Genomic DNA, 23,252 nt, shown 5'->3' on the forward strand with positions numbered 1-23,252 from the left:
TTTAGAAGCTAGGGAAAATGCCTTCATCCAGCCTTCCATTATTACTTTTGAATCAGCCAATGAATCAATGGAAAGCTCTGCATACAAATAAAATGAACCAGAAAAATGGCAATGTGTACAATATGCAACAGCAAAGTAATAGTACTGATAGGATATACTGGTAAAAATGTGCATTTCCTCAGCAGGAACACAGATTGAGAAGTGGCTACCTCAATACAATAAGTATGTCAGCTTTGGGAAGATGCTTCTCAAAGACCAAAGACACTGTAAAGTGGCCTGAACTCCAGCTCTTGACCCGACTGCGAAGCACTGCACCCAGACAAAATTAAATAATACTTGTATTGATAATATTTATAAATTTGAACAGCAGAGCATTACTAAACAAAAATAAACACATTTATCAGGTTGAAAAAGGTCAATATAACAGATACCAAACTGACACATTTATTTTGAACTCTCTAAAATTACTAATTCCCCAGAACTGTTTGCTTAACTTCAGTTTACAGAAAAAAAGAGAGAGAAGTCAAGAAGAAAAAAAAAAAACAGTGAGATTTGTTCTTAAAATCTATATTACATATAGATTGAGAAGATACATTTTTCTTTCTGTAGCAGAAATACCACAGAAGCTACTGAACCTTCCGGTTTTCCACAACCTCAAATACACATAGAATAGGTATGTATAAGTGCATGTAAGGGGTGTGTAAGTCTGTGTGTGTGTGTGTGTGTGCAAGTGTGTTGTTTTCTTTTTGCAAGGTCTAGCAGAATTACCATGATTAGGATTTTTAACTTTGTTGATTTTAGGAAAAATGTACAAAACTAGTAAAACAAAAGCCAGTATACCTTATCAATATGTTACTATAAGAATAATCCAGTAAAAGAATGTACAAACCCTATGGAGAATAGAGGGCAATGAACACCATACATAGCCCACCCTTCAGCTGCTGGTAACTTACCTTCCTTGTTGGTATCAACAAAGTTACTTTTTTATTTACTCAATTTAAATTTGGACATGAGCTGTAAAGCCTTTGTGTAGTCCTTACAAAAGATATTTCCTGAACATAGAATTTTGACACAAGATTCAGAGGTCTAAAAATAAAGGAAGGAAGGAAGGAAAAGAAAAAGGAAGGAGAGAGAGACAGAGAGAAGAAGAAGAAGAAGAAGAAGAAGAAGAAGAAGAAGAAGAAGAAGAAGAAGAAGAAGAAGAAGAAGAAGAAGAAGAAGAAGAAGAAGAAGAAGAAGGGAAGAGAAAGAAAAGAAAGAAGAGAAAGAAAGAAAGAAAAGGACCATAAACTGATAAAAGGGATGGGTCATTTAATAGATTGGACTAAGTCTGAAAAAAAGTAAGGTGAATTGCCATTTGACCTTTCTTTTCTGAGAGACTGTGGGAAACATTTTAAAAATAGAAACAAAACAAACATTCTAAACTGTATCAAAGTCATCAATAGGATTCTGTGACTATTTGGGGGGGGGTGTGAAAGAAAATTTTTGTTTACAATGCTATTATTTGTCATGGACAGCTAATAATTTAGTTTCCCCCCAGTTAGTTTTTGAATCTTAATTGTCCAGGCAACCCTGGTATCAGATATGGTTATTATGCTGAGTTTTAGGCACATTAAAAAAGAAAAAGAAAAAAAAACATAAACTAAATAAATAGTACTGAAGGAAGGTCAGTGATGAAAACTGCACAAAAAGAGTTGCTGTGGCTTATACTGTAAGAATATAAATTAGTAAATACAATTTATGTATGATATATTTAAAATAAAAAGATTTAAGTGTATTCTAAATGAGCACAATCAAAAGCTACATTATATTATTAAGAGAATATATTGTTGGAAGAATTAAAAATATCCTCCCCAGTGAGGTAACCCAGACACAAAAAAGCACATATGGCATGTAGTCACTAATATGTGGATATTAGCCCAAAAGCTCACAATGCCCATAATACAACCCACAGACCATATGGAGAGTAGAAGAAAGGAAGACCAGGGGGTGGATTCTTCAGTCCTGCACTGAGGAGGAAACATGACTGTGGGAGGTGGAAGGAGGGGGGACCTAGGAGGGAGAAAGGAAGGGGAGGACAAAACAAATGTATGTAGCGGGGACGTTGTGGGGAGATGCGGAATTTGGGATAACTTCTGGAGGGTCCAGGACCCAAGGGGGATGACTTTAGCAAAAATTCACAGAGAGAGGGGAGATAGAACCTGTAGAGACCTTCTCCAGATAGGCACGGCCCCCGGTGGAGGGATGGGGCCACTCACCCATTTCAAAGTTTTTAACCTAGAAATGTTCCTGTCCAAGGAAAGAACAGGGACAAAAAAGAAAAAGAAAAAAGGAACAGAGACTGAAGGGCCAACCAGGGACTTCCCCACCTGGGGATCCATTGTGTCTGCAGACAGCAAACCCAACACTGTTGCTGTAGTCAAAGGTGACTGCTGACAGGAACCTAGTGGTTCCTGAGGAAGTACAGTCAGCAACTGACCAATGCAGATGAGGATGCTGGGAGCAAACCATCAGACTGAGCTCAGAGAACCTGTGAGGGAGCTTGTGGAAGGACTGGAGGAGCAGAGGGGCATTGCAAACTCACTGGAAGAACTACATAGGCTGGCCTGATCACCAAGTTTTCCCAGATTCTAGATCACCAATCAAGGAGTGTATCTGGAGGGATCCATGGCTCCAAATACATGTGTAGCACAGGATGGCCTTGCCCGACAGCAACCGGAAGGAGGCCCTTGGTCCAAGGGAGGTTTGAATCCCCAATGTAGGGGGATGCTGGAGCGGTGGGACAGGATAATGTGGGTCCGTAGGGGAGCATCCTCATACAGGCAAACAGGAAGGGGAAGGCAGATGTGGAATGGGAGGTTGGTGGAGGGTAACCAGGAAGTGGGATATCACTTAAGATAGAAATGAATGGAATTATTAATTTTTTTTAAAAGATAGTGTTGTCCTATATGTAACAGATCCTGAAACCTCTAGTAGAAAACTCAGAGAACTAACACTTTCACTCAAAATCAAGATGTAAAATCCACCAGCTTCCCCCTATGATCTTTCCTCTGGGAAAGAAGCCAGAAAAGCAATTCTATTCACAGTAGCCTAAACAAATAAACAAACCCAAACAAGGAAATGTAAGGCTTTACATTGAAAACTTCAGACCCTGAAATTCTCATCTGAATACAACTCCACCAGACAGAAAGATTCCCCATGCTCTTGAATTGGCAGGATTAAGAATAGTTATATCAAGGAATTAATCTAAGAATTCAGTAAAATCCCCAACAAAATTCCAATGACATTCTTTACAGAAATAGAAACACAAGAAAACAACACAACAGCAACAGAAGCTCAATGCAAAACAAAATCATCCAGAGTTCAAATGGAAGCATAAAGTCCAGAGATGGTCAGCAGGATCCTAAGCAGAAAGTGTATCATGGGAGGGATCAGTAACTAGAAACACCAAGGTCAAGTTTAACTCTAGAAACATAATAACAAAATTAGCAGGGTGTGTGCACAGAAATGAACATGTTTATCAATAAAACCGATACAGTCCCCAGAAACAAATACACACAACTGATACAATGAATACATTGGAGTAAAGACCAATTTTAAAACCGGTTGGGCAGGGAAAACTGAACATCCATATTTATAAGAATGAACTGACCCCTTTTGTTTATCCATTGCAAAGAATCAATTCCAAATGGATTAAAAACATTCAGGAAAGGTCTAAAATTAAGAAACTTGTCACGGAAAAAATAAGAGAAACACTTCAGTTTGTAAATATCTTCCATCACCTTCTGGAAGGAATCATAATTGCTTGTTAAGCATCCCTGTAACCTGACAAAGGGATTGCATAGAATTTCAAAGCTTCTATACAGCAAGGGTGTCAAGAAAGAGACAGCCTAGAGAATGGAAGAAAAACTTTCTAAACTAAAAATCAGACAATAATTAGAATTTGGAATATTAACACATCTAAAGAAACTAATATTCAAAAATCAAACAACCCAATTAATATGTTAAGGAATGACATGAACAATTCTCAATTTCATTATCATTAACCATGGAAATGAAACTACACTGAGTTTTTATTTCAACTCAGTAAAAGGAAAATCTTTAAGGAAAATAACAGAATAATTCTTCATTAGAGTGAGGAAAAAAAAAAGAAAATCCTTTATACTGCTGGTGGTAATATAAAACTAATCCAAACACTATGAAAATCACTATAGAGATTTATTTTTAGTTTAAAAAATAAATCTATCGCATCTCTACCACACCTTTATTGCTCACGATATTCTTTGTGAGCAAATCATGGAGATGTTTGTACAATAATGTTTATTTCAATAGTACTCATAGTGATGCTGACGAAAACTACTTGTGTGTCCATTAACAGAATAATGCACAAAAACAAAGTGAATATTCATAAGAGAATTCTCTTGGCCATGGCAAAACTGAAATTATATAATTTTCAGAAAGCAATTCAAGTAGGAATCATATTATTAAATGAATTAAGTCAGTCTCTGAAAGACTATAATAAATCAAAATTTAGTAAATTGGTTACAGTAAAAAAATATACAAAAGAAACATGCATGCTGTTTAAGGACAGTGTGAGGCTTCCAAGTTTGAAAATAAGAAAAGAGCAACAGAAGAAGCCAAAAATATGATGAAAATTACAAAACTGTGGCTCTTGGCTCACACTTTTCCAATATAATACCATTGATCTGAATGCAGACAATTTAAAGAACATGAAATAAATGCATTCATGTGAAAAGGAAGAAATAATTTAAAAATATATATTTAAATAATATCTCCCTTTTTCTTTTGAAAGTCTTCTTTAGCAACATTGGTATGTAATAATTGATGAGAATTATTACATAGTTTAAGGTTACCTGAGTAGTCCATACCAAAAAATAAAATCTACATTCATGGATCACAGTTTTGTAAACATATTGCTTCTTCCCACCCTCTTTTGAAATATTCTATGTGTTTATTATATAGTATATAGTATATATAGTTTATATAGTTGTACTCTGTAAATATGTATAAAATTCATATATTATTTATATGTATTATATATGGAATGCAATTATTAGGATGTGTGACCCTGTTGAAATAGAAATAACCATGTTGGAGTAAGTATGGCATTGTTAGAGGAAGTGAGTCATAGTGAGGGCAGGCTTTGAGATCTTACATTCTTAAGCCAAGCTCAGTGTGGCACATAGTTTCCTCCTGCTACCTGAGGATCAAGATGTAGAAATCTCAGCACCTTCTGCAGCACCACACCAGCCTTCATGCTACCATGTTCCTGCACACCATGATGATAATGTGCTAACCCTCTGAACTATAAGCCAGCCCCAATTAAATATTTTTCATTTATAAGAGTTGCAGTAGCCATGTGTTTCGTCAAGCAATAGCTCTTAAGATAGTCCTATACCTAGGTAGCAACTCCCTCAAACAACAAAGACTAGAAGTATAATATATTTATACAATATTATATTATATCATACCATATACTATAATATAATATATAACATGTATAATAAATAATATTAATGTATTCCTCCATACATATCACCAATGGAGTGTTGGCTTTAATCAGTTACAAATGTAAATATTTTTTAAAATTACAACTGAATAGGGTAAACTTTTATCCTCCTAAATTTATATACATTTCATTTATTTGATATCTGTTAAAAATATTGTAAACATTTACATTGCTTTCTCTTATTTTATGTTATATGTAGCTTACTAATGTTAAAAGCCTCAATCAGATTTTTTTAAAAAATAATAGTAAGTAGAACTCTCTTTCCATAAGATTTTAATAACATTACAAGAAAATCAAAACCAAGGATGCTGCAGTTAGACCTGTTTATTTTCTTCAGCTTTTGAGAATTGTTGGTAGCACAGTAATGAATTGGAAACCATTTGAGATCTGGTAAGGAGGAAACAAACTAAGCAAATGTAACAGCACAATAAAGGTTGCTAGTATTGTAAGAGAAATGTAGATAAAGAAAGAACAAATTAAGACAAAGACATGAAAACCCTGTACTGCCTTTGGAAACTAATCCCTAAACTGCAATAACTCAAACATTATAGTTTTTATGAATTTTGTTCCCTCAGCCCATCATCATTATTATTATTATTATTATTATTATTATTATTATTATTATTATATTTTTAAAATTTCCCCTTACATTATCTCCTCCTAAGGTATGCATAAAACACGCACAATTACCTACCAAAAACTGTTTTTCTCAAAAGAGGGATCTGTGGAGACTGTGTAGTTTCTTTTTTTTTTTTTAACCAACTTTATTTTACAAAACAAAGATAAATGTACAGATTTTAAACATTTTTTGCTTAAAATTATACATTTTTGTCAGTACTTTTTTCAGATTTTAACATAATTTTTACATAAAACTATATGAATATATTTTTTTAGTCAGTACTTGATTTTTTTCAAGGTTTGATAGTATGCCTTGAAAACTTAAAAGTTACAATGAGCATAAAGTACATGTAAAACAATATGTAATGGAAATAGTTAAAGTTTTCTTGTTTGGTAAATATTTTTTGTTTGTTTTGTTTAGTTTTCTTTATTTCTTGGACTTCATACAGTCTGTGAGTTGTTTCTGGGGGAGTGCAAGCCTCTGGGGTTAGCGTCCCACTATCAGTGACTGCATATTATGTCTGTTCTTTTGTGACTGAGTTATCTCACTCAGGATGATTACTCTAGATGCAGCCATTTTCTTAAGATTTTGGTTAAGTCATTGTTTCTGGTGGCTGAGTAGTATTCCATTGTGTATATGTACCACAATTTTTATATCCATTCATCTTCTGAAGAACATCTGGGTTCCTTCCAGCTTCTGGCTATTATAAATAGAGCCGCTATGAACATTGTGGAGCATATATCTTTGTTGTGTATTAAAGTGTCTCTGGGGTATATGCCCAGAAGTGAAATAGCTGGGTCTTCAGGTAGTACTATATCCAATTTTCTGAGGTATCGCCAGACAGATTTCCAGAGTAGTTGTATTAGCTTGCAAACCCACCAACAGTGGAGAAGTGTTCCTCTTTCTCCGGAGCCTCTCCAGCATCTGCTGTCATCTGAGTTTTGGATCTTGGCCAATCTGACTGGTGTGAGGTAGAATCTCAGGGTTGTTTTGATTTGCATTTCCCTGATCGCTAAGGATGTGTAGCACTTCCTCAGATGTTTCTCGGCCATTCAGTGTTCCTCAACTGAAAACGTTTTGTTTAGCTCTGTACCCCATTTTTTAATAGGGTTATTTGATTCTCTGGTGTCTAGCTTTTTGAGTTCCTTGTACACCTTGGATATTAGGCCTCTATCTGATGTGGTGTTAATAAAGATCTTTTCCCATTCTGTTGGTTGCCGTTTTGTTTTCTTGACAATGTCCTTAGCCTTACAGAAACTTTGCAATCTCATTAAGTCCCATTTGTTAATCTTTGACCTTAGAGCTTGAGCCATTGGTGTTTTGTTCAGGAAATTTTCTCCTGTGCCTATGTGTTCTAAGGTTTTCCCTACTTTCTCATCTAATAGTTTCAGTGCATCTGGTTTAATGTGGAGATCTTTGATCCACTTACACTTGAGCTTTGTACAAGGAGATAAGAAAGGGTCTATTTTCATTTTTGCATGCTGAGTGCCAGTTGGACCAGCACCATTTGTTGATTAGGCTGTCCTTTTTCAATTGAATGTTTACTGCTTCTTTGTCAAAAATCAGGTGACCATATATGTTAGGGCTCATTTCTGGATCTTCTATTCTATTCCATTGATCCACATGCCTATTTCTGTACCAGTACCATGCAGTTTTCAGCACAATTGCCTTGTAATATAGCTTGAGGTCAGGGATAGTGATTCCTGCAGATGTTTTTTTGTTGTTGAGGATGGATTTCGCTATTCTAGGTCTTTTGTTATTACATATGAAATTGCACATTGATCTCTCCAATTCCATGAAGAACTGGGCTGGAATTTTGATGGGGATTGCATTGAATCTGTAGATTGCTTTTGGTAGGATGGCCATTTTTAAGATGTTGATTTTTCCAATCCATGAGCATGGGAGATCTTTCCATTTTCTGAGATCCTCCTCAATTTCTTTCTTTAGAGTTTTGAAGTTCTTGTCATACAGGTCCTTCACTTGCTTAGTTAGAGTCACAACAAGGTATTTCATAGTATTTGTGACAATTGTGAAGGGTACCTTTTCCCTAATTTCTTTCTCCACATGTTTGTCCTTTGAGTATAGGAAGGCTACTGACTTGTTTGAGTTAATTTTGTATCTAGCCACTTTGCTGAACTTGTTTATCAGCTGTAGGAGTTCTCTGGTAAAATTTGTGGGGTCACTCAAGTACACTATCATGTCATCTGCAAAGAGTGATGTTTTTACCTCTTCCTTTCCGATTTGTATCCCCTTGATCTCCTTTTGCTGTCTAATTGCTCCAGCCAGGACTTCCAGTACTATGTTGAATAGATAGGGGGAGAGTGGGCAGCCTTGTCGAGTCCCTGATTTTAGTGGGATTGCTTCAAGTTTCCCGCCATTAAGTTTGATGTTGGCTGTTGGTTTGCTGTATATTGCTTTTATTAAGTTTAAGTATGGACCTTGGATTCCTGTTCTTTCCAGGACTTTTAACATGAAGGGGTGTTGGATTTTGTCAAATGCTTTCTCAGAGTCTAGTGAGATGACCATGTGATTTTGGTCTTTGAGTTTGTTTATATGGTGGATTACATTGATGGATTTCCTTATGTTAAACCATCCCTGCATCCCAGGGATGAAGCCTACTTGGTCATGATGAATGATCGTTTTGATATGTTCTTGGATTCGGTTTGCAAGGATTTTGTTGAGTATTTTTGCATCAATGTTCATAAGTGAGATTGGTCTGAAGTTCTCTTTCCTTGTAGGGTCTTTGTGTGGTTTAGGTACGAGGGTTATTGTAGCCTCAAAAAATGAGTTGGGTAATATTCCATCTGATTCTATCTTTTGGAATAGTTTGGAGAATATTGGTGTTATATCCCCAAGAAATGTCTGATAAAATTCTGCACTGAACCCATCTGGACCTGGGCTTTTTTAAGTTGGGAGACTTTTGATGACTTCTTCTATTGCTTTAGGTGTTATAGGGTTATTTAGATGTTTTACTTGGTCCTGGTTAACTTTGGGATCTTGTATCTGTCTAGGAATTTGTCCATTTCCTCCAGATTTTCCAATTTTGTGGAGTATAAGTTTTTGTAGTAGGATCTGATGATTTCTTGAATTTCCTCAGTTTCAGTTGTTATGTCGCCACTTTCCTTTCTGATTTTGTTAACTTGGAAACTCTCTCTTTGCCCTCTAGTTAGTCTGGCTAGGGGTTTATCAATCTTGTTGATTTTCTCAAAGAACCAACTCTTTGTTTTGTTGATTTTTTCAATGGTTCTTTTTGTTTCTATTTGGTCTATTTCTGCCCTAATTTTGATTATTTCTTGCCGTCTATTCTTCTTGGGTATATCTGCTTCCTTTTGTTCTAGGGCTTTTAGCTGTGCTGTCAGGTTGCTGATGTAAGCTCTCTCCAGTTTCTTTTTGGAAGCACTTAGGGCTATGAGTTTTCCTCTCAATACTGCCTTCATTGCATCTCATAGGTTTGGGTATGTTGTGTTTTCGTTTGTGTTGAATTCTAGAAAATCCTTAATTTCTTTCTTTATTTCTTCTTTGACCCCCGCTATCATTTAACAGAGTGTTGTTTAGTTTCCATGTGTATGTGGCCTTTTTGTTGTCTTTGTTGTTGTTAAAGACCAGCCGTAGACCATGGTGATCTGAGAGGATGCATGGGAGTATTTCAATCTTCTTATATCGATGGAGGCTCATTCTGTGTCCTATTATGTGGTCAATTTTCGAGAAGGTGCCATGGGGTGGTGAGAAGAAGGTGTATTCTTTTAGTTTAGGATAATATGTTCTCTATATATCTATTAATTCTAGCTGGTTCAAAGTCTCTGCTAGTTTTGCAGTGTCCTTGTTCAGTTTCTGTTTCCCTGATCTGTCCATTGGTGAGAGTGGGGTATTAAAGTCTCCCACTATTATTGTGTGGGGTGAAATGTATTTTTTGAGCTTTAGTAGAGTTTCTTTTATGAATGTGTGTGCTTTCTTATTTGGAGCATATATGTTAAGGATTGAGAGTTCCTCCTGACAAATTTCCCCAGTAATGAGTAAAAAGTGTTCTTCCTTATCTTTTTTGATAACTTTCTGTTGGAAATTTACTTTATTCGATATTAGAATAGCCAATCCAGCTTGCTTCTTGGAGCTGTTTGCTTGGAAGTTTTTTTCCCACCCTTTTACTCTGAGATAGTGTCTGTCTCTGTCTCTGAGATGAGTTTCCTGTATGTGGCAAAAGGCTGGATTTTGTTTATGTATCCAGTCTGATAGCCTATGTCTGTTTATTGGGGAGTTGAGTCCATTTTTGTTAATAGATATCAAGGAATAGTTGTTTCTGTTTCCTGCCATTATTGCTTTTATGGGTTGAGTTGTGTCTGTGTTTTTTTCTTCTTTTAGTTTTCTTGTTTAGAAGTTTTCTTGTTTTTACTAGGCTGTATTATCCCTCATTGTATTGGGTTTTCCACCTATAATTCGTTGTAGTGCTGGGTTTGTGGTCAGATATTGTGTAAATTTTGATTTGTCTTGAAATATCTTCATCTCTCCATCGATGGTGATTGATAGTTTTGCTGGGTATAGCAGCTTGGGCTGGCACTTGTGCTCTCTTAGGGTGTGCATGATTTCTGTCCAGGCTCTTCTAGCTTTCATAGTCTCTGTTGAGAAATCGCGTGTGAGTCTGATTGGCCTGCCTTTATATGTTACCTGCCCTTTTTTCCTTACTGCTTTTAGTACTCTTTCTTTGCTTTGGGCACTTGATGTTTTTACTATTATGTGTTGGGAGGTATTTCTTTTCTGGTCCAATCTATTTGGAGTTCTGAAGGCTTCTTTTATGCTTGTGGTCATCTCATTCTTGAGGGTAGGGAAGTTTTCTTCTACGATTTTGTTGAAGATATTTACTGAGCCTCTTAGTTGATACTAGTCTCCCTCTTCTATTCCTATTATCCTTAGGTTCGGTCTTCTCATTGTGTCTTGGATTTCCTGCACATTTTGGGTTAGGAGCTTTTTGTTTTTTGCATCTTCTCTGGCTGTTTTGTCTATGTTTGCAATGTTGTCTTCTGCCCCCGAGATTCTCTCTTCGATCTTTTGTAATCTATTGGAAATGCTTGCTTCTGTGACTCCTGATTTTTTTTTTTTGGTGTTCTGCCTCTAGTGTTATCTCTTTTAACGTTTTCTTTATTGTGTCAATTTCCATTTTAATTTCCCTCTTCCATTCCTTTATTTCTTTGGTTCTGTTTTCCTCTAGTTCTTTGAGTTCTTTGAGTTCTTTGAGTGTTTTTCTTGTTTCTTCTTTAAAGCTTCTGAATCTTCTTGCTTTTCCTCCCTTTCTTGTTTAAGTATCTCTATCAGTGTCTTGAGGTATGATTTCAGGTCTGTGTCTTCTTTTTCTGGAGTGTTTGGAATTCCGATATTTGCTGTTATGGGAGAGCTGGGTTCTGGTGTTGCTAGATTGTCTTGGTTTCCTTGGGATATACTCTTTTGCTTTCCTCTTGCCATTTTGTTTTCAGTGATATGTTCTTGCCTTTCCCTTGTCTCTGGTCTGTGTCCCTGGATCTCCACTGGTCCAGGTGTCAGATGGGCCGAGCCCTGTTCTGTGCCTCAGAGTCGTCAGGTGGGAACAGAAGTTCCAATGTTTTGTTCCTGGTTGCTGGCTCAGGCATGGCAAGACAGGGCAAGGCAGGGGGTGCACTTTCCATGTGCACTCCGCAGAGATCTCTCTGCTCCCCAGCAGCCCAGGTCTCCCCCCCACCAGTTGCATAGCCTCTAGAACTGCCATTCCGGGTGGGGATGGGCCAGGCTCTGCTCTGCGTCTTGAAGTCGCCACCGGGTGGAAACAGAAGTTCTAATTTCCTCTTCCGGGTCACTGGATCAGGCAAGGCAGGGCAGGGCAAGGCAGGGGGTGCACTTTCCGTGTGGGCTCTGCAGAGATCCCTCCGCTCCCCTGCAGCCTAGGTCTCTCACTCACTAGTTGTTCAGCCTTTAGGAGTTGCTGTTCCAAATGGCAGATGGGCCGGGCTCTGCTCTTCGTCCTGAAGTCGCCGCTGGGTGGAAACAGAGGTTCTAAATTTCTGTTCCTGTTCGCTGGATCAGGCAAGGCAGGGCATGGCAAGGCAAGGGGTGCACTTTCCGTGTGTGCTCCGCAGAGATCTCTCTCCTCCCCGGCAGCCCAGGTCTCCCACCCACCAGTTGCTCAGCCTCTATGAGCAGCTGTTCCGGGTGGGGATCGACTGTGTAGTTTCTTAATCTAGTTTTTTTAATGCTTTCTGTAATTTAGTCACAAACCTGTGGTTCTCAATTTGTGACATAAAATGATTCTGTCAAATGAGCTTGGTAGCCATTGTTTGCAAAGAGGTAGTTTTCAACTTTGGTATTTAACAAGTATGGCAGGCTCTATGTAACTGAAGTTTTGTTCCACCAAGGTAAACTGAAATTCTTCAAAAAGGAACAAAACTGCTGAAAGTGATTTTATTTTTAAGTTATTCTATTATGAGAAGGATAGGACATTCGTATTCAGATCTGAACTACCAGTCATCTACATGCTGGCAAACCTGTACTTTTCCAGCTGAGTAAGCATGCTGTCACTAGAATTAGAAACACAGGGAACAGGGATGTTCCTCAGACAGAGGCACTCTGCTAGCTATGACACTAGAAGAGGCCACTTTAGTTACACCCTCTTGACAGCATAGATAGTACAGAAATATGATCTAATCTCCTTAGAAAAAAAACTCTACCATCAAGTCAAAGGCATCAAAGTCCTCAATGAAGAGAAGAAAGGGAATATTATATACCCAAAGTCCACCAAAGCTTTACTAGTGTTTTAGATTTAAACAACACCCTTTGCTAAATCATCTTTTAGAAAGTATAGTCCTTAGAATTGCTTGGAGTTATCCATCATGTTATAAAGAGCAATCTTCATTCATTGAATAAAGTTACTTTGCCACCAAACCCAAGCACTATTGCTGATGTCAAGAAACCAGAAATAGATGCCTCCTCAGAGGCTCTATATATACAGTTGAGTCCTACAGATATAGTTGAGGATGCTTGCAGCTAACCATTGGACTGAATATGGGGTCCAAAATGAAGATGCTGAAGGAACTGAAAGGGTTTGCAACCCCATGGGAAGAACAACAATATCAACCAACCAAACCCTCCAGAACTCCCAGGGAATAAAATACCAACCATTGAGCACACATGTAGAGACCAATGGCTTCAGTTGCATATGTAGCAGAGGATAGCATTGTCTGGCATCAACAAGAGAAGAGGCCTTTGGTCCAATGAAGGTACACTTTCCCAGTGTGGAGGAATACCAAGGCACTTGAGAGGGTGCTTAGGAGATAGAGCACCTTCATAGAAACAAGTGGAGAGCGATGGAAGTGGAGAGAAAGGGTAGAACATTTGAAATGTAAATACAGCAAATATTAAGTATGAAATATTAAGTATTAAATGTGAAGAGCATTCTTTTAATTCTTCCCAACATCCCTGTCTGTAAGAGTTGCCATAATTTTACTTTCCCTAGATAATACACCCTAGTGGAACAGGTACAAAAAAAAATTAGACAATTTAGAATTTCTTTCAGAAAACAGATGACAAATTAACTTATATAATTATCCCATACCTGGGGATCTCAAAGTGTTATTTCAAATATATTTAACTTTTTTTTGTTTGCTCAAATTAGCTGTTTGCACAGTTGACCTGTAGCTGTCTGTGAACCAGGAAGTACTTCATGATGTTGCTTCAAATTGCATTGACATATAGGATATGAAGCAAAAACTTGCCATACAACTCTTCAAAACCCCAAGGCATACAAAGCTTAAATTTACAAGAGAGAACAAAATCATTAAAATGTTATTTAATACATAAATACAAGTAGAAAATTGTAACAATATTGAGATTTCAAAATAAATCCCATGAATATGAGAAGTCACTAGACTCATAGATTAACCATGTTAAAAATTCACAACCTAAACAATAATGCAAGAAAGCTTCAATGATAGCATTTTTCTGGAGGGAACACTCTGGAAACATGCTACAAGACAGTGATTAATTTGATTTTTGAGCAGTAATTGACAATAAAGACTGATTTGAAAGTCAACATAAAGGATAATAGAACATCTTTCTACAAAACCAGATAGAAATATCTATCTCTCTTGATTGACATTTTAATCATAGTAAGAGAACCTCAGGGCTTCTCACACAGAAATTTAAAAAAATAAAAATCTAGCAATAATGATTTCTAGCATGCACGCTGTTGATTCTCACTAAGAAAAAGTTCTCTTTGCATTTCATGCCAAAATTTTTGTGGCCTGAAGAAGTGTATGATTTCACTTTTGATCAGAAATCTGGACATGTAAATATTTATCTATTTTCAGAGCATCAGAAGAAATATAGTCTAATAAAACCAAACTACTTAAACTATTATCTACAAATAGCCAAACAATCAATAAAAACAAACTTTGGTATTGAAGGAAAATGTGAAATTCTCCAAGTTACAAACATTCTACTTAACCGACTTTCCTGAGATCCCAAAAGTAGTTTAAATTCTGCCTCTGTGCTTTGCTGCCCATCATAACTAGATGGTAAGATCACATTACTGGAAACACCACACTTGTGGATCAGAGGTAATATAGAAGTAAGTTGGAATTTTCCTTCCCGCTGGCTAGCTAGCTATACCGTGCTGATGGTGCTATGCAAGCTTCTAGAGGAGAGAAGAGGAAATCATCAACAGTCTTACCCAGTTGGGAGTCTTACTAGCAACAAGACCAACCTGTCAGGCAATATGTGTACACTACTGTAATACTGACATTCCCGATATGATTGTAATCAGCTATGTTCTAATTAGATTTGAGGCCTGCTCAAAAGGAAGAAATTTATTCTTTATACTAATCAGTGACAAAGACAGATACTACCTCAGTGTAAAGGGTCAGAACAAGATTTTCTAAGCAAAATGATCCCAAAAACAAGCTGGAGTAGCCATTCTAATATCAAATAAGATAGGCTTTCATCCAAAAGTTATTTTAAAAAAAGATAAGGAAGGGTACTTCATACTTATCAAAGGAAAAATCTACTAATATGAATTCGCCATTCTGAAGACCTATGCTCCAAATGCAAAGGCACCCACATTCATAAAAGAAATTTTACTTTACTAAAGCTCAAAGCATACATTGCACCACGCACAGTACAAGTGGGAGACTTCAACACCCCACTATCATCAATGCACAGATCATAGAAACAGAAACTGATTAAATATAATTGTGACCAAAATCCCATGGCCAAGTGTGGATTGATGTGAAGGTGATATATGATTGCACACTGAAGAGGTAGGCGGGGAAAATGTAAGAAAACAGAAGGGGAGCAGAGATGGGGAGGAGAAATGAAGATGGAGACTGAGAAGAGTGATCTGGATCCAGGTGAACTTAATTGGTAGGAGGTAGATATAAATATTTTAAGGGATTCTATAAGTCTTTTATCTCATATAAAAGGGCAGTTTGAATTTTTGTCTGATGGATATAGTCTTATTGTTTAAAGGATTGAGAATTTAATATATAAACCTACAATGAAATGTAACTGGACTTTGGAGTGGTGTTTGTGCCAGACAGTGGAGGAAAGAAAACGCAGGGGTGGTAATATGCACCCGAGACAGAAACAGCAGGGCAGGCAGAGTGAACCACTTGGGAAGGGAATCTTGTGGAGAGTGTGGCCTGCGGACCAAGTGAGAGTCCCTGAGATTGGCTCCATACTAGAGCAGCGTCTGAGAAGTGAGACAACATGGGGATCAATAAAGAGATAAGCCTTCCCTTTAATATTTACTGCAACAGCTAAGAAATTTATTGGTCCTAATGGTGAAGCTACTACTGATTTTCTGCTAAATGGACACTGTGTGCAGAGAAACTGCTTGATCTGGCTGGAATGACATGCCTTTATTTCTTCTGGCAAGAATACAGACATGCCCTTAGCACACACTTTTAATAATGTATAAATTTATTTGGTAGAAGGAAGCAGCCATGTTTGAAAGTGATATCTCATTGAGGGGCAGACAAATTGACAAATTAAAGAACGATTTGACAAAATGACTGACATAGGATATGACCAACTCTCATGAGAACAGGAAAGATTGACTATTTGAGAACAGCACGTAGTGAGTCCAGTGGGATGGAGAGCAGTTGAAGGAGTGCAGGTCAGTAGGTTTCAGGTAGTGCAATGGAGTTTGGTTGACTGCACTTCAGCATCGTTCCAGTGCAAATCAGTTAAATGCAGTTGAATTGAGTTCAGTTCCTGCAGTTACTTTTAGTTCTGTTTAGTTTGTACAGTCCACTGTTCAGTTTGTAGTATCCAAAGGCAGGTTTTACAGGCAGAGCAATTCAGCAAGAAGCTAAGAGAAGCCATAAGGAACCAGTTTCCTCAGAGAGGAGTTTTACAGCTGAAACAGCTGAGCTGACGCGCCCAGCTGGAGTTCAGAAAGAACTAGAAAGCATGAGCTTATTCAGCAGCAAGCCTCCAAGGTGATAATTTCTTCTGGCCAATTAGAGTTAGTTTTACTACTGTGACCATAAAACTGCCTTCAAAGTAAATATTTGACTTTATGCCCAGACATTAGTACTTTTCAAGAAGTTTCTTTCTGAGCAGGGAAGCCATTTCTGCAAAGGACTAGTAAAAGAACTGAAAGCAAATGACTGTTCACTATCCATCACTAAATTGTGTATCTGTATGGCTCATTAAAAGGCATTAAAAAAAGATGGAACAGAAAGATTGCCAGAGACACTGGAAGAACAGGACATACTTTTTCCTGGACAGAACATGTCACAGAACTCATGCATGTGCTCATCAGCAATGACTACCGGTATGACAAATGGCCCAAAAGCATTCTGAATTAAATGAGGGTCTCATAATTCTCATTACTCCTTATGGAGTTATAAGCAGCTAAATATTTGTTAATAAAAAGACAAGTTATCCCCTTCTACTTCCAGAAAGCACTGTCAATGAATAGATACTAGGTGATGACGTGATTTTTTTCAGTGTTATAGCCATAGAAGAAAAAGTAGAAAGTAAGTGTGTGAAAGTGTGTGTATGTGTGTGTGCATGCATGTGTGTATTATGTGTAATATTTATGCATTATGATTATTTTCTAATACATGGAGTAACAATACATCATAGAATACACATAATAAAATAGGAACCAAGAATAAAAGTATATATATATATTAGGGTGTGCAGAAAAAATTAAACATGGTAATAAAATGAAATTTCAAACTAATATAATAAATGCAAATATTAGGAAATGAAGATCATAGTATAGAAAGAAAGGTCTAACAATATATTTACATTTCTTTTCATTAACTCATTAAGAAAAAAGAAGACTTAAAATATAAAATATAAAATAATATCTGAAGTTAATATCACAAATTACCATGAAGTAAAGGATATTGTTTTTCTGTGAGGGCCCCATGATGTGTAGTAGCTCAATTAAAATTCTTGGATTCTATTCAAGGACTTTATTTTCTAAAACCAAATGAAAGAATAATTCAAAACAAAACAATATTGTGTGTAAGGGGTACTGTCATTATTACCATTTGATGTGGAATATATTTATTTTTCTCAGTACAATTTCATAAAATTGTGCCCTTGCAATATGCCAATTGTCTTAGTAAGCCATGGTATCAAACTGAGGCATAGCTCTGTAGATACAGTGCTTGCACAGTATGAACAAAACTCTGGGCTCAATCTCTAGTACTTCATAAACTAGTTGCAGTTATACATGCTTACAGAGGCAGGAGGGTTAGAAGTTCACATTTCTTGTTATCTACATACCACATCCCTATTATTTGGTGATTTTATTTAGATCATTTTCAAACATGTATATATTTAGGGAACTTCTGCTACATTAAGTTTCTATGCTACTCTTAAATTAAGTGACATTTAATTTTAGCAATCTCACCCAGTATTCAGTTTGTTATCCCCTTTTCCCCCACCCCACTTGATCATCACATTCCAGTCCCACCATCAATCATAACTATTTTATTTTCCTTTCCTAGAGAGATCCATGGTCCCCACCCTCCCAGTCCCTTAGTCTATACTTAATCTCTCTGAGTATATGAATAAAGTTTGGTTTTCATTGACTTAAACACTAGCATTTACATAATAACAAATAAACACATACCATGTTTATCTTTCTGGATATGAATTGCCTCAATAAGGATGACCTTTCCTATTTCTATTAATTTTCCTCAAAAGCATGTAATTTCATTTTTAACAGATTAATAATTTTTCAATGTGTAAATGAAACACATTCTCCTTATCAGTTCGTCTCTCATGAGCCATCTACGTTTGTCAAATCCTGACTATCATGAATACAGCAACAAAATATGGTTGAGCAAGTGTCTCTCTTATAAGATGAAGAGTTCTCTACATATATGCCCAAGAATATATAGTTGTATCTAGAGGTAGATTAAATTCCAATCTTAGGCACTGGTCCCACCCTGATTTCCACAGTAGCAATATGAGTCTGAATCACACCTACAATGGGTTAGTGTTCTTTTTCCATATCTTGCCAGCATGATCTGTTCATATGACTTATCCCAGAATAGCAAAAACAATTCTTAACGATAAAAGAACAGCTGGGGTAATCACCATTCCTGACCTCAAGCTCTACTACAGATCAATAGTTATAAAAACTGCATAGTATTGTTACAGAGACAGACAGGGTGATCAGTGGAATAGAAGTGAAGACCCAGAAATAAAACCACACATTTACACATACTTGATCTTTGACAAAGAAGCCAAAAATATCCAATGAAAAAAAAAGAAAGCATCTTTAATAAATGGTGCTGGTCTAACTGGCTGTCTGTATAAAGAAAAATGAAAATAGACCTATATTTGTCACCTTGCACAAAGCTAAAGTCCAAGTGAATCAAGAACCTTGACTCAAAACCAGATACACTGAATCTAATAGAAGAGAAAATGGCAAAAAAAAAAAAAAAAAAAAAAAAAAAAAACAACAAAAAAAAACTTTGAATTCATTGTCACAGGGAGAAACTGCCTAAACAGAACTCCCATGTCTTATTCTCTAAGATCAAGAATTGATAAATGGGATCTCATGAAACTGGAAAGTTTCTGTTAGGGAAAGGTCATAGTCAACAAGACGAATCGGCAACATGCAGACAGGAAAAAAAAAAAAAAAAAAAAAAAACTCCACTAACCCACTAACCCCAATAGAAGGCTAATATTGAAGATACATAAAGAACTCAAGACACTAGACACCAAAAAATCCAAACAAACCAATCAAAAAATGGGGTATAGAACTAAACCAAGAATTCACAAAAGAGGAATCTCAAATGGCTAAAAAAAACCTAAAAAAAAATGTTCAAAGTCTTAGTGATCAGAGAAATGTAAATTAAACAACCCTGAGATTTCACCTTACACCAATCAGAATGGCTAAAATCAAAAGGTCAGGTGACAACACTTCTGGGCAAGGATGTGGAGAAAGAGAAACACTCCTGAACTGCTGGTAGAATTGGAAACTGTTGATAACCACTCTGGAAATCAATCTGGTGGTTCCTCAGAAAACTGAAAATAGATCTACCTGAAGACCCAGCAATACCACTCTTGGGAACATACCCAAAAGATGCCCCACCATGCCACAGAGGCATATGTTCCACTATGTTTTAGGACCCTTACTTGTGATAGCCAAAAACTGGAGACAACCAGATATCCTACAACACAAGAATGGGTACAGAAAATGTGGTTTATACAAAATACTACTCAGCTATTAAGAATGAGTACATCCTGGGTTTTGCAGACAGATGAATGGAACTAGAAAATACCATCCTGAGTGAGGTAACTCAGACCCCAAAGGACATCATACATCAGCTGATATGAGGCCCCAAACAAGTATACAACAGAGGACTGCTGAGCCTGGGTTCAATAAGCAAAGATGCACCTAATCCTCAAGAGACTGTAGACCCCAAGGAGTTTAGAGGTCTGGCTGCGTGGGTGGGGTCAGGACATCCTCATACAGACAGGGGGTGGAGGGGAGAAGAAATTGGATGTGGAACAGTCTGGGGCTGGACAAGAAGAGGAATAAAATCTGGAGTGTAAAATATATATATATACACATATATGCATGTACATATAATGAAATATCCTTGAATTTTCTTTTTTTTTTTAAAGGGAACCTTGAAGTAGCTCTGAATACATTTCCCTCATAGATAAGAGTATTGAACATTTAAGTGGTTCTTAGCCATTTGCATTTCTTCTTTTGAGAGTTCTCTATTAAAAGTCCATTTTTCAATTTGGTGATTTTTTTTCTCAAGATCACTTGTTTTAATTTCTTTATATATTTTATACATTTCTTTATATTTGCTGTGGAGTTGGCTAAAAAAAAAAAATCTCCACTCTCACCAATTGACAGGTCATCTAGAGAAAAACTAAACAGATAAAAAGTGAAATGGACCTAACAGACAGCCATAGAGTATTTCACTACAACACAAAGCAACTTATAGATCCTGCTGCGAAACTGACCACATAGTTGGTTACAAAGCAAGTCCCAACACATATAAGATAACTGAAATAATGCCTTGCATCTTATCAGACCACCATGGATTAAAGCTGGACTTCAGCAACAACAGAAACACCGAAAACCTACACACTCATTGAAATTGAACAACTCTTATGGGTAGGAGAGAAATAAAGAAAGAAATTTAAAACTGGCTACAATTCAATGAAAATAAAAGGCAAAATATACCCAAATTTATGAGATACAATGAAAGCAAAACTAAGAGGAAAGTTGATAGCACTAAGTACCCCCATAAAGAAATTAGAAAGTTTTCATACTAGCAAATTAAAAGAACACTTAAAAGCTCTAGACGAAAATTGAAGCAAGCAAGCACACCAAAGAGCAGTAGAAGGCAAGAAATAATTAAACACAGGGATGAAACCAGTAGGTTAAAAACAGAGAAAACATACAAATAATAAGTGAAACCCAGAACTGGTTCTTTGAGAAAATCAACATGACAGATAAACTTAGCCAAACTTAAAATGGAGAGACAGTATCCAAATAATCAAAATTAGAAATGAAACAGAAGACATAAAAATGGACACTGAGTAAATTTAAGGAATCATTAGGTCTTATTTTAAAAACCTGTACTCAATAAAGTTTGAAAATTAATGAAATGGATAATTTTCTGGACAGATATCACTTACCAAAGTTAAATCAAGATTAGGTAAACTATTCAAACAGTCCTATAACACCTAAGAAAATAAAAGTAATCATTAAAAGTCTCTGAACCAAAAAAACAAAACAAAACAGGTTTTAGTGTATAATTCTACCACACTGACAAAGAAGAATGAATACCAATACTCCTCAAACTGTGTGACAAAATAAAACAGAAGGAACACTGCCAAACTTATTCTCTGAAGTCAGAGGCACCCTACTACCTCTACCACACAGAGATCCAACAAAGAAAGAGAACTTCATACAAATTTCTCTTATAACATTGATGCAAAAATATTCAACAAAATGCTGACAAATGGAACCCAGAAACATATAATAAGCATTATCCATCATGATAAATCAGGCTTCATTACAGATACACAGGGATGGTTCAATAAAAAAATCAACACAATCCACCTTATAAGCAAACAGAAATAAAATGCTCACAGGATCATTTCAGTAAATACCAAAAAAGCCTTTGACAAATTCTAACACCCCTTTATGCTAAATGTTTTAGGGAGTACACATATACAAGGAATATTCCTAAACACAATACACAACAGAGCAATCCAATATTCAACGTTAAACTAAATGGAGAGAGACTTAAAAATCACTCTAAAATCAAGGACAAGGCAAGGCTGTCCATTCTCTCTTCCTATGTATTCAATATGGTACTTGAAGTTCTAGGCAGAGCAATAAAGGGGACTAAGGGATACAGATTGGAAAGGAAGAAGTCAGAGTACTGCTATTTAAAGATGATCTGATATTATACATAATACAAGAGTATACATAATATGATAGTATATATAAGAGATGCCCAAAACTCCTACAGCTGATAAATACTTTTAGCAAAGTGGTGGGATACAAAAGTAACTCAAAGAAATCTGTAGCCTTCCTTTATACAAATGATAAGTGGGCTGAGAAAGAAATTAGAGAAACAAACCCTTAACAATGACCACAAATAATATAAAATATCTTGGTGTAACTCTAACCCAGCAAGTAAAAGATCTGTAAGTCCCTTCAGGAAGAAAGTGAAGAAGATATCCAAAGATGTAAAGATCTTCCATGCTCATGGCTTACTAAGATTAACATAGTGAAAATGGGCACCTTACTCAGAGCAATATAAAAGTTCAATGCAATCCCCACCTTAACTTCAAATGCAAATGCAAAAACACAAACAGCCAAACCTGAGCAATAAAAGAACTTTGGGAGGTATCACCATCCCTGTCTTCAAGATGTTCTACAGAACAATAGTGATAAAAAAAACTCTATGGTATTGGTACAAAAATAAGACTTGCTGATCAATGGAATGAAATCAAAGATGCAGAAATAAACCTACCTACCTATGGGCACTTGATTTTGATAAAAAAAGCCAAAATCATACAAAATAAAAGTATCTTCATACCAATAGTGTTGGTCTAGCTAAACATCTACATGTAAAACATACAAATAGATCCATATATATCACCTTGGAAAAAAACTCAAGTCCAAGTGTATCAAGTTCATATTTGTGAGGCATAATCTCTTTGGAATATAAATACCTTCTAGTACCTAAGACATATTGAGTGTATTAATGCTTCTTATCCTGGTAACTTAATTTTCAATTGTGATTTAGATACTTTTAGCCAAAGCACTTATTCAGCTTTTTCAATCAACAGCATCCTCAACTTCTATATGCAACATCTTCCAGATGGTCTGTAATAAGAGATGTGATGGTAGTAGCTACTGTCTAATGCAAGTGGGAGAGCTGGGTAGTTAGGAAGAGAGGTTTCTATTTTAGGAATCTTGGATTTCATGTTTGGAAATGTACTTAACACCTGCAAAGCCAGTGTATTGTGGAAAGGGGACAATCACTGTATTATCAAAGCATAGTTCCACCAGAATGTTAAAAGTAATGAAAATGCTTCTTAATATTACTTGCAGAAGCCAAAAGAGGCTTAACT

At 36.4% G+C, this 23,252-nt stretch overlaps 1 protein-coding gene across 1 annotated transcript in view; it reads right to left on the reverse strand.

Annotated features, from left to right (window-relative positions):
* The window catches only part of GRM8 (glutamate metabotropic receptor 8), a gene marked incomplete at its 5' end in the record, with an annotated part of 794,384 nt that overhangs the window by 107,508 nt on the left and 663,624 nt on the right, over positions 1–23,252 (reverse strand). The window lies entirely within an intron of this gene.

Source organism: Micromys minutus (genome assembly GCF_963924665.1).
Source record: "Micromys minutus genome assembly, chromosome: 23".
Taxonomy (NCBI): domain Eukaryota; kingdom Metazoa; phylum Chordata; class Mammalia; order Rodentia; family Muridae; genus Micromys; species Micromys minutus.